The sequence below is a fragment of the Lactuca virosa genome, chromosome 9 (assembly GCF_052849685.1).
Source record: "Lactuca virosa cultivar CGN04683 chromosome 9, Lactuca_virosa_CGN04683_v6, whole genome shotgun sequence".
NCBI classification, from domain to species: Eukaryota; Viridiplantae; Streptophyta; class Magnoliopsida; order Asterales; family Asteraceae; genus Lactuca; species Lactuca virosa.
In genome coordinates this window covers 265495818-265509707 of record NC_136434.1, presented here as the reverse complement: position 1 = coordinate 265509707, position 13890 = coordinate 265495818, and positions in this window count along the sequence as shown.

Here is a 13890-nt window from a genome sequence, read left to right as displayed (position 1 = left end):
TTTATCAAAATCATACACCTTTCCTTAGATAGCTCACTTGTGTGTCTAAACAATTATGAAGAGGGATGCCGTAATCATAATGTTTAGACCTTTTGTCATTCTCACAATTGCTATCTACTTAAAATCTACTTAGTGAAAGAGTTTCCTCACCATCATTTTCATGAATCAGAGAGAAACCTTATGACACTTAGATTTTATGGTGTAAGTGTTCCTATCCATGTGAATTTGTCATAACCATAATCACAAGACAAGGTTAGTGGCAAATCCAAACACATATGGACTGAACTTGTTCAATCTCAATTTCTTGCCACCCGGCAGCACAAGGGCCTACCATTGCTTCCAGGTTGTTATGCAAACAATTGAGAACTCATAGAACTCATAAGCATGGTCAACTTTTAACTGGAATAGACATAAAAATAAGAATATGTCAACGCGATAGGTTACAAACCTCAAGTCGTGGGCTAGTGATTAACAAAACTCTTGATTAGTTCTTGAAACTATTTCAGGATCTTTTAAACTCCCACTGTCCTCTTGACATATAAGACTCTCTTGCCCAATATTCAAGAGATAGTGCGGATTCTTTTACAAACATTTCACACAATTGGCCTTAGTTGGTCTTTGTTTTATCCAAAACATCACAACTTACCAATTTCAAATGTACAAGAGTAAGAAACCATTTTACTCTACATTTGACAAGTGTTTTAAACCTTTCTTAAGATTATGTCACTCAAGGCTCAATCTTGGAGTATAACTCCATGATTTGTTTTTGGAACGAAGTATGATTTATCTTTTGATTTAACCATTTCAACAATTCATGATTCCTCTCCTTAGGCAAACAGATGCACTAAGGTGTCCTTAGAGGATCAATTGTGATATGATTCCATAATCACTAAGATAATCATAAAAAAAAGATACACAAGTACTCTCCCATCTCTTCAGATTGGAGAAACTTTTATCTATCTGCCTTATTTGATTCTTCTTATTCATTCTGCCATATATTGAAACTTTTCCAATGTTTCAGAATTACACTTAAACTTGTAAGCATAATCATATTTACCAAACTTTAGTAAATCATAACGAATAATCTTATCAACCTTTGTGGTGGACCTGACTAGTGCACAACCTAATGTACCCGATCCTTTAGTCCTTCGCTTGACTCACATGCGAATGTGAACAAGGAATTAGTCTTAATTTACCAAAGATGAAAAATCTCATTCATCACACAATACAACTTGCATGATTCCAAGTTTCTATCCAACTGAAACTTGGGTGATGAGAATCTTTCCTTATTTGATAAATTATGACACTACCACAAATGAAAGAATCAAATTCATTTTTCCAATATTGCTTATCAATGGAAACATATAAACAACAATTTTTCACAAATTCCTTTGTAAGGATACTTCAAATAAACAAAATCAAAACTTTTCTTTTATTTTTAAAACTTGCGGAAAAACTTATCCTAACAATGCAAATTCATATGAAAACTTTGTTGTTATCTATTCCTAAGCAATATCTCATAACTCTTATGCAGTGGCTCAAAATTCTGGTCATCGAACCATGCGATCAGAATCAGCACACTTTTTCTTTAAGCTTCCTTTGATTCTTCAAAAACATAAAAATGTAATTACATTATATCATGTATTAAGAATCTCCAAAAGAGACTTAATAGAGTTAGATAACGGACTTTACCTGAAGCAGAGTCAAACTTTTGACTTTACCATCCTTATGAGGTTTCAGGTAAATTCGGCAGCTTCGCAACCAATGTCCCTTTTATTGGTAAAACAAATATATGGAATCTTTGGAAATGGTACACGGGACTATCACAGACTTAGCCTTTCTCTTTACCATTGGGTCAAACGACTTGACCATGGCCGATCCCTTTCAATTGGGAAGAGAAAGTTTTTCTGGACTTCTAGTGTTACCATTTCAATGTCGAAATAGGTTTGGGAAGTAGATCTTCCAATCTAATTTGCTTTACCAATGCTCCAAATCATTGCTGATTCAGCATCATCGAGCAAATATGTAAGATCATTAAGGGTCATGTTATAGTCTGTTATCAGGGAGTGACTGAAGAACCAAGTCAACAGCCAGCTATCTCGAGACTTCGACACCTGACTCTCCTGGCTTGTCAATATGTGAGTTAATCTCCAAGATCTAAGCACATATAGACTTTGTTTGCCAATAGGGATTGAGTGACTTAGAACTTATCAAGTTTTGAAACTTGTGGGATAGGGAGATTTATTGGAGGAGGTGGAGGAAGTGAAGTATGATTTCCAGTCCCACTAATGCACAACAAAGGGATTGATCTTTCACCTTGATTGCCATTTGGGATATCATCTTCATTAGGATAGCTTGTTCCTAAAGATTTGGGAAGACCATAGCTGTCTGAAGGAGACATCTATAAGGGAGAAATTCAAGTTAGTTGATTTAAAGTCCTTAATATAACACCCAATATGAAATATTAAGGCTAGGATCCAACAACCTATTTATAACTAGAAGAGGGATGCCGTAATCCGAGTTATAAAATAGTTGAAGGTAGGTAAATGATGATTTACCAATTTCCACCATGAAAAATGAAATATAATTAAGTTTTAATTGGATTTGAAACTCCTAGATCTTTTGAGATACATTGAACTTTCAATGGCATGTTTGAATCTCGATTGTGCCCTCTCAAGTTTGTGACTGGGATGCCGAGGATCACAAACAAGGTGTGAATAACCATGCAAATTGACTTGGTACCCTTAACTTTATCACCTAATCGATGTGCCGGTTAACCACACACGCTCCACTAACGACTTGGTAAGGTACAAAGTGTAATTTCATGGGTTAGCACCTATTTCACATTTTCCTAAGTAACTAGGATTGAGAATTAATAAGTGTTTAGTTACTTAGTATTTATCATTATACTTTTAATGAAGGGATAATTATAGTCCTTTCCTACCCGTTCGGCTAACGTCCCTCCACCAGTCAAGGAAGCGGTGGGTGAGAGTGGACACCCATTAAACTGCCATTTTATAGGCAGTAACCTTATACCCCCCTTATAGACCGACTTCGTGAATGAGGCCTACTAACGGTAAGATTGACTTTATCTTATACATATCTATATTATTAAAATTATAATAATAGTATAAGGGTGTATTTTAAACATTTAAAATACTTGGTGGTTTAATCTATTAATTAAACTATACTCTTAATTTAATTAAACTTAAACCATGTCTTTATGGAATTATTAACTCTTTTAATTAAACACTTTAATGAAGTCCATAAAGTTTGAATTTTAACTTTTAAAATTTTAGAGTTTGGAATTAAAGCATTAATGTGTGTGAGACTTTACAAATTCCAAAACTTGAGGGAAAGTTTTGAAACTATTCGAAACCTTTTATTTCATAACTTATGAGTTTAATGGTTCATTAAAATGAAGACTCTTCATTTTTATGTAACCTCTTTTTCTTTAATAACACTTTTAAAGAAGTGTCTCTTGGTAATCCATAACTTGAGAACAAGTCATGAAGTCCATAAAGAAACCATTTATGAGAAGAGACTTTTCATTTTGTAACCTTTGGCATATTTATGAGTTTTAAGATTCATAAATGTGACATTTTATGTAACTTGAGGACAAGTTACAAAAACATCTTTTATGAACTTCTTTTAGATTAATAAGGATTGAAAACAACTAAAACACATTTTTTTTATTAATCTAAACTAACTCATAATCCAAGGAAACACAAAAACTTTTGGTAATCCATAACTTGAGGACAAGTTATGGACTCCATACAATTTCATTGAGATCAAGAATTATACTAACAAACAATTTGCACATAATTCCTATGATCTAAAAAAAACTCACAAGCATGAACATTCATAATCAACAATTTTTCAAGAATTACATAAACATATATAAACTTGAAACGTTGATTATAGCATTGAAATTGGTTTAACATAATCATTACCACATTAAAAACAAGTTTTATAAGACATAAACAATCATAGGTAATGATTCTAGACCAATTCCAACACCAAAACTCGAAGATATGCTGTTTGGGGGTCCAACTCGTCGAGTGCATGAACCAACTCGGCGAGTTGGATGAACTTTGCCTTGGACTCGTCGAGTCCATCAGTGAACTCGGCGAGTCCACTATCCCAGCAGCAAAAAAAACTTTGATTTTAAGCAGTTTGCATCAAGTATAAGTGAAAACAAACCTGGCTCTGATACCACTGTTGGGTTTTGAGCATTCTAACACTCCTATGGTGTACATGCAACCCTAAATACCTTGGATCTATGTTTTCTCTATTATACATGCAAATATCAATTTTCCAAGGTATTGTTCTAACTAGCATAATATAAAGTACCTTGGATCTACTGTTGGGTTTTTCGAAGATATGCTGTTTGGGGGTCCAACTCGTCGAGTGCATGAACCAACTCGGCGAGTTGGATGAACTTTGCCTTGGACTCATCGAGTCCATCAGTGAACTCGGCGAGTCCACTGTCCCAGCAGCAAAAAAAACTTCGATTTTAAGCAGTTTGCATCAAGTATAAGTGAAAACAAACCTGGCTCTGATACCACTGTTGGGTTTTGAGCATTCTAACACTCCTATGGTGTACATGCAACCCTAAATACCTTGGATCTATTTTTTCTCTATTATACATGCACATATCAATTTTCCAAGGTATTGTTCTAACTAGCATAATATAAAGTACATATAATATAAAATCTAGTAGAATTACATACCTCTTGTTTGGTGCTTGATTCCATGGAGCTCAAGAGTCTAGTGCCCCAAGTGTGACACCTCAAATGGTTCACACAACACCATGAACATTTGGAATAACCATGAGAGAAGATATTAGTCTTATATCTCTATGAAATCGGCTTGCCCTCTATGTAAATACACTAGTGCCGATTTCACCAACAATGGGGTCTTTATATAGTGTGCACATTAGGGTTACACCATGTAACCCATGACTTAACCCATTCCTTATGCTCCATGGGTTTTAACCTCCATGGAGTATCCATGGGCCACCACATGGGTTAAACCCAACATAAGGAATCATGGATCATGAGCCCACATATATAAGAATCTATGATTTACACAATCAATCCCCATATATTTATTTAGTCTCTTTTGATCACTAAATTAATTCCAAATTAATTCTAGATCAATACTAATTAAATAATATGATTTCATATTAATATATTAGAACTTATAATATATTAATATGTCACAAATATCTTCTTCTCATTAAAAGGTCTATCCAATTGTCCTGATGCCATGCAACCCAAATGGACCATGCCGGGTCGTGTCAAGTATATACCAATTATAGTTATGGACTTAGACACTAATCCAACAAAGAATCACCGGTAAAGAAGGTGTACTCCGGAGTAGATTGCGACTGGAGGAAGCGGGCAATGACACAAATCAAACCACCACATCGAATTGCACCGCGAGTGCGAAGAGCTATAACTCTATGGAACCGTCTAATGATAATATCACCAAAATGTGGACGGTATGACCCGGTGATCATGCACCACAAAAGAAAAAGCTCGGCTTTGCCGGCTTTCGGGGTCTCAATCTGTGCATAAATGATATTGCATATAATTTTAAATGCAATTTTGAGAACAGGGTGCATGATGCTAGTCTGTACGGATGAGGCTGAATCATAAGACTCCAAACCGGTAATGGAGTACCAAAACTCGCGTACGTCAAAAGCGGGGGTGGGCTGGGATAAACTAGTGATGGGAGTATGGAAGATAACACATAACTGGTCCACGTGAAGAGTGTGAGGGGTGATAAAAATGCGAAAAGCTATGTTTCCCTCATGATTTATCTCACTAAGCGTGGCTAAAAACTCTCGGGTCAATAGGGGACAAGTGCCAAAATCTGCAGATAATAGGCGCTCCCAGCCAATATTGGCAAAAAGAGTGCGAACACCATCATAAATATGGAGTTCCTGCATTAAGGTGCGGCTAGGGGCCCAGACCTGTGGCAAAATCTCGCGGTCGAGAAGTCGCTGGTAACAGTCTAGTGCGGCCTGTGAACCTAAATCTACAGTGACAGTGTCCACCTGGACAGTGTATGACGGGTCTGAGGTGTCAACCTGTCTGCGTGAACGGGAGGGTCTTGGGGGCATTTTGTCAGGTAAATTGGGACAAGGTAGGCACAATTTCTAGATAAAAATAATAATAATAATAAAGCAAAAATAAGTATTTTTAACTACTCCCAAACGACCGCACAAATATATAACAAAAACAGAAATTCAGTTTCAGAACGAAAATACCTGACTGTGCGCTGAGCAGCAGTATATTTTTCGTGCCGAATTTTTTTTTGATTTTTGAAATTCCGTTCGGATGAATCTCTTCTGAATTGCGTCGTGAGCAAACGTTTCTACTTTTCGTGGCCTGTAGATGACTAACGGAACGTAGATCTGAAAAAGAAACTCGCAAAAATTAAAATTTCAAAATGAACAAAATGAGATTTTTGGAGAATTTCAACCTGTTGAATCATGAAAGGTGACCCTCTTGAACTTCAGCTACCGCAGCCAACAAGCTACCGCAGTCAAGCTCCCTCTTCAACAACCGCATCCGAAGTCATCTAGTCAACCGCAGTCATTCTTACTTTACTTAGTTTATTTGTCTTTCTGTAATACTCTCTATTGTCCAGTATGCCTTGCATGACTACTCTTAGAGAGTGATTCAAATGTAACTTCTTGAGTCTCTATAAATAGAGCTCATTCTCACTGTTTCTCAATGATCAATCTGAATACACATCTCTGAAGTTATCTTTTCTATCTCTCTATCTACTCATCACTTCTTACTCTCAAATCTTACTAGAATATAACTGATTACAATCTCTCTTCGGAGCAAGTCTCTTGTGACTTAATCACTAAGTTTTGATCTCACTTATTAACTTGGCTTGAATGCATTCCTCGTTATGAATCAACTTATGTGTATTCTTGATATAACAATTGTTGTCATTTCCATTTCTTTACTTTTCCGCAACTTACTCTCTAACTATCTAACTCTAACTTATTAATATTATTGTTGAGCTTTTAGATCCTTCGAGATTAACTATTCCGCAATATACTTGTTCTAACGTTTGTTCAAGTGTGTCTCAAAGTTTTTCTCTCAATAATTGGTATCAGAGCCATAGTGGTTGCTTTTTGAAAACGGAACTCTGATTTTCAAAGGGCCTTCTATACCACTGAAGCTCATTTTCAAAAAAAATGGCACAATCGTTATCTCTGAATGTTTCCAACAGTGTTGGTGGTTCTAATCGAGCCCCAATACTGGTAGCAAATGAATATCATCATTGGTCTCAAAGAATGGAAATATACTTAAGGAGACTTGGTAGAGATGTATGGCGATCCGTAGAAGAAGGACCACATGTCCCAGTTCTTACACCAGTCCAAATTGACGGCGCTACAACCAGACTAGGAGGAGGTCAACCAGTCATGAACCGTCCCACCAAGGATGATCTAGATTAAATGGAGAATGATGTTGTTGTTTTTTATGAAATCTCTTGTGGAGTTGCTCCTGACAACTTCGATATTATCATAAATTGCAAATCAGCAAAAGAGATTTGGGAAGTTCTCAAGAATTTGTACGAAGGCTCAGAACAAGCACAAGACAAGAAGCTTACAACCGCACTCAATGAGTTCAAAAACTTCAAAGCTCATACTGGCGAAAGCTTGGAAGACTCCTTCAAAAGGTTCAACCTGATAGTCACCAAGTTATCCAATGCGGGCACCATCCGCAGTAAGCATGAAACAAATCTTCAGTTTCTTAATGGTTTGGGAAGACACTAGACTACGGCTAAGATGATAGTCCAAGGTGATAGAAAGATTCACTCTTTGTCTCTCTACAAGCTATATGGAGAACTGCAAGCACAAAAATCCACCGTACTCAAAGACTGTGCTGACTTTGGAGGACCACTTGCTCTCATAGCACAAGCTCCACATATTCAATCTTACTCTCCCTCGTATGACACTCCACCACAGTCATACGAAGCTGATTCAGAGTATGATGATGAAGAAGAATTTCAGAAGGCTATTGCTCTGGTTAGCCAACAGTTCAACCGTCTACCACCTCCTTCCTTCCGCAAGAATCAACAGTTCAACAAACCCCCATTCAACCGTAACTTCAGTCCACAGAATAACCATCCTCGACATCCCAAAAGTTCTCATCCACCACCGCAATCTCAAAATACTCAACCAAAGGAGGCACCGCAGTCTACTTAAACCACTGACTCCGGTACTCCCTCAGAAGACAAAACTGATGTTGTGATTTGTCACAAATGCAACAAAGAGAATCATTTTGCAAGAGGTTGTAAGGCTAATGTAGTAAAAGACAGAGCATTCTACCTTAGAATGGCTCAAGAATTGGAAGATAAGGAAATGGCAAGGGCATACGTAGCCCATGTCAAAAGAGACCATCAAGTTTGGTCATCCGGAGAAGAAGATGAAGCCATCAGCAGTGTCAAAGTAAAAGGGAAAATCTGCATGCTGGCAACTGCGGATGATGATGGGTCTACAAAGCTGGAAAAGAACTACTGCTACATGGCAAATGATGGAACTCTAAGCATCGTAGAACAGGTAAAACTCATGATCCAAACTATAAACTATAGCATGCATGACTGTCAACCTTACATAGATGATCTTAATGACATATGTGCTGCCGTCCTTACAGACTATAACAAAGCCTTAGATGAGAAGAACATTGTGTCCCAAGAGATGTTCCATGTGAGAGGACGACTGGATAACAAAAGACTCAAAATGGCTATGTTAGAAAAGGACTTAGAGTTAGAAAAAGATGCAAGAATGTTAAGTGAAACACAATTAGAGATAACTTTGAACCAGAGAGATTTAGCTCAGAGTGAAATTGTACGCTTAAATCTTTTAATCGAAAAATTGTTCAATGAAAGTGAAGCTATTGAAAATTTGGTAAATAATGGAACCATGGACAATACATATAATTGGGGTTGGTCAAATGGATATCCTACCGCAATGGATTCCTCACCCCGGTTCAACAAAGACAGACTGTATGTCCCTCCAGATCGAGAATTTCATTTCCCAGTCAATGACAAGACCTTTCCCGAAGACATCAAAACACACTTCGGTAGACTTCATAATCTAAGCAATAATTGTGTCATTGAGGAAATTGTGCCTGAGGTTTCGGGTCACACATGTGATCAAATTCCTATCTGTGGCACCATTTACCCAAATTCTCAAACCTCATCCGTAGTTGATGAAGAAATTGTGATTGAGGGCCCCGAAGTCTCGAAAGACTTCCCATCTCTGCCCTCAGACCGCAATGTCTCACACTGTAGTCAAAAGTCCCACAAAAGTCCCACTGAAGTCCCAACTCAGACTCTGCAGTAGTCAAATCATCATTACCGCAGTCATCAGTAAAAGGAAATGTGCCTCTTCAACCAATTCATCATGAATTACCCATAGAGAACTTTGAAGTGGGTCAATGCTCTCAAACACCTGAATTCACAAGTTCGGATGACTCAAGCCCATGTTTTTAAAGTTTTTCTAAGAATTCCAGGAAACCGCAGTTGAACATCAAAGACTGCGGTTCCCCAAAAACTTTAGCAAAAAAGGCTTCAAAGAGGAAATTCGCTCCCGAGGCACAAATAGACAAACTTTTTCGAAAAACAAGAAGCATATCAGATTTCCAAAGTCCAAAAGTCCAGAAAAATTTGTTTTCTCATACTATTTTTCGAAAAACTCTCCCATCAAGAAAACATAAAAAAAGGAATGTACAGTTTCAACAGTCATTCCTAATTCATCTGACACAACCCAAAAAGGTGTAAAGTCTTTTCGAAACAATGGTTTTCAAATCTATTCCTCAGATGATCCGAAATGGAAAGGTATCTTACCCACTCCAACACTTTTAAAGTCACATCAAAATTTTAACAAGTGGAAGGGTATTCTACCAATTCCAACAAAAAGGACACACAGATCGACACGTGCTAAACCTTTTTCAAAACAAACTTTTCAGAAACCAAACAACACTCATGTCAGATCTTTTCAACCTCGGACTGGTCACAAGCCCAACTCATCCTTTAGACCGCTAACCAAACGTGGTGTCAGAACAAAAGACAAAATCTCAACCTGCAAATGTCAGTGTAGTTGCCAAAAAGATTCATCCTATGTCAAATCTAGTTGGAGTCAGAAACCTCGTAATTTTTCAAAAACACACAACACTCCAAAACTGCACAAACACCCAGGACTAGGATTAAAAGTTGACAAGAAACCAGTCCCTGCAACCTCGGTCCATGCATCATTCAGAAACTCATCTATTGTCCCAGGCTCCATACTAGTTTGGATGCCTAAACTAACCGTGTAATTCTCAGGCTTTGTGCAAGGAGGAACAAGAAGAAGAATGGTTAATCGACAGTGCCTGCTCCTTGCACATGACCCAAAGGTTAGAATACCTTCGGGATTTCAGGCCAATTTGCAACGGTGGAAATGTTACATTCGGCAACAATACGAATGGGATCATCCGAGGTTATGGTGTTCTCACTACGGGGAACTTCTCTATTCAAAAGGTTGCTTATGTAGAAAGCCTTAAACACAATCTCATCAGTGTTGGCCAACTATGTAAGGCAGGCCATCGAGTTGAATTTGATGATCAATTTTGCTATGTAATGACAAGTGATAGGAACACATGTTTGATCAAATCTCGATCCGAAGGTACTATGTATCCTCTGGATGTCTCTCTGATCATAGGCAAACCGCAGTTATGTTTCCTATCCAAATCAGTATCCGAAGTCAGCTGGCTATGGCACCGCAAGCTAGCTCATCTCAACTTCAGATACATTAACAATTTGGTCACTGGAGAACTAGTCAGAGGACTCCCTATTCTCAAGTTCAGCAATGACACTCTCTGTCCTGCATGTGAATGTGGAAAGCAATCCAAAGCAAGTCACCCCATGGTGATTGACTCTTCAATTTCTGAACCACTAGAGCTCTTACACATTGATCTCTGCGGTCCATCCACCGTAGCCAGTCTCCATCACAAGAAATACATATTGGTTATAGTAGATGACTTCATACGCTTCACATGGGTTTTCTTCCTCAGACTCAAGTCAGAAACACCGCAGATTCTCATCAATTTCATCAAGGAAATAGAACTTTAGATCAAGCTGCCAGTACGACGCATCCGCAATGATAATGGAACCGAGTTTACTAATCATCTCCTCAACAGTTTCTTGGTGTCCAAAGGCATCACTCACAACTTCTCAGCTCCCTACACACCGCAACAAAATGGAGTAGTAGAGAGAAAGAACCGCACTCTAGTAGAAGCAGCCAGATCCATTCTCAACTTCGCACACCTTCCTCTCTACTTTTGGGCTGAAGCAGTAGCAACCGCATGCTTTGTACAGAACCGAAGCATTGTGTGCAAACGCCTCAATAAAACACCGTATGAGGGCCTTAACAACCGAAAGCCAAATGTTCGCTTCTTTCATATCTTTGGATGTAGATGTTTTGTGATCAACAACAGAGATCATCTTAACAAGTTTGCACCGAAGTCTGATGAAGGCATCTTCCTTGGTTACTCCACTAACAAGGTTGCTTATCGAGTTCTCATTAGACGCACAAGGTTGATCATTGAAAGATTCGATGTGAAATTTGATGATTATCACATCCGCAACACCCCTCCATCCACTAAAACCACAGCAATCCTGGAAAGTGATATTCCTGCCTCTTCGGGTCCATTAAACTTAGTTGAAGTCAACTATGACGATCTCTTCGACCCTGTAGAAACAACCAAATTATCCGAAGTTCTTGTGTCTCAAGAAGCTCAACAGCAGCACGCTGATGTATCTGGTCCTTCGCTATCCGAAGTAGCATCTCTCAATACTTCCACCTCGCCGGTTGAGGGGGAAAGCTCTACTCCGGATCAAGCAACAACCATCGAGGTCCCAGTAGTTGATATAGCTCAAGTTCCCATCCGCAGAGAATCATTACCATCAAACATCTCTTCTGACTCGGATGATGAAAACATAGAGAACATTGACACAAGAACAGACTCTAGGATTATCACTCTCCCATCCGCAGGTCAGGGGGAACCTTCTCAGGTTCCAGAGGAACTCCCATCAGCAATCCAGGGGGAACCTCTTCCAACTGCTCAAGAAAATTCCATTCTCGCTCCAACAATCCAAGATGATTCCGCAGGATGTTCTCAAGTCCAGGGGGAACTGACATCTCCAACCGCAGAATCTTCTGATATCGAAGACATTCCCTCTACCGCAACTGCTGATCATCTGCAACCCCGTCTACACGTATGGACGAAGGACCACCCACCAGGTCAAATCATTGGCAACCCATCTGCAGGTATCCAGACTCGATCTTCCAAGGACTTATCTAATCATTGTCACTACGCAGCCTTTATGTCCTCAGTCGAGCCTCGAACGATCAAAGAAGCATTACTAGAACCTGATTGGATATCCGCAATGCAAGAAGAGCTAGAAGAATTCAAAAGAAACAAAGTGTGGCAGCTCATCCCGAAGCCACATGGTCACACCATTGTTGGTACTAGATGGGTATTCAAAAACAAGCTGGATGAATCTGGTGCGGTAGTCAGAAACAAGGCAAGGTTAGTTGCAAAGGGCTATAGTCAACTTGAAGGTATTGACTATGATGAAACGTATGCTCCGGTGGCACGAATGGAAGCAATCCGAATCTTCTTAGCATACGTAGCCCACAAAAACGTCAAGGTACACCAAATGGACGTAAAGAGTGCATTTCTCAATGGGGAATTAAAAGAAGAGGTTTATCTTCAGCAACCTCCAGGATTTGAAAGTATTGAATTCCCATACCACTGCTACAAACTTGAAAAAGCAGTCTACGTCTGAAGCAAGCCGCAAGAGTGTGGTACGAGACTCTCTCTGAATTTCTTGTTTCATCCGTATACAAAAGAGGAGTGATTGATCCCACTTTATTTAGAAAAGCAAATGGTGATCACCTTATGCTTGTACAAATATATGTGGATGATATCATCTTCGGATCAACTGATCAAAGAATGGTGGATGAATTTGCTAAGCTCATGACCAACAAGTTCCAAATGAGCATGAATAGAGAGATTAACTTCTTTCTAGGACTTCAAGTGAAACAAGTTCCACAAGGGATATTCATTCATCAGGAGAAATACACCACTGAACTGTTAAAGAAATATTCTATGGACAACTGTTCTTCGGCTAAGGTCCCCATGGCCTTCGGATATAAGATCTCTGCTGATCCCTCAGGCGAATCTGTGGATCACAAGATTTATAGAGGTATCATAGGCTCTTTGATGTACCTCACCGCAAGCCGGCCAGACATTGTCTTTGCAACAGGTGTATGCGCAAGGTATCAGGCTGACCCAAAAGTGTCACATATGACCGTAGCCAAACAGATACTACGGTACCTGAAACGAAGCAATTCTCTTGGATTATGGTACCCCGCAGGCAATGATTTCAGCCTTCAAGCATTCACAGATGCGGATCACGCCGGATGCAGAGTAGATCGAAAAAGCACCTCAGGTGGATGTCAATTTCTGGGTGGAAGACTCGTAAGCTGGTCATCAAGGAAACAAAGTTGTGTATCTCTGTCTACCGCAGAAGCTGAATACGTGGCCGCAGCCAACTGTTGTTCACAAGTCCTATGGATGAAAACACAACTTATGGACTACGGATACAGAATGCTGCGGATACCAATTTACTGTGATTCTGAAAGTGCTATAGCTATTTCTCACAATCCTATTCAGCACTCCAAGACCAAGCATATTGAACTACGGTATCACTTCATCAAAGACCACATCCTGAAAGGTAACATTGAACTCATCTTTGTTCATACTCATGAAGAGATTGCTGATGTGTTCACAAAGGCACTTGACTCTACAAAGC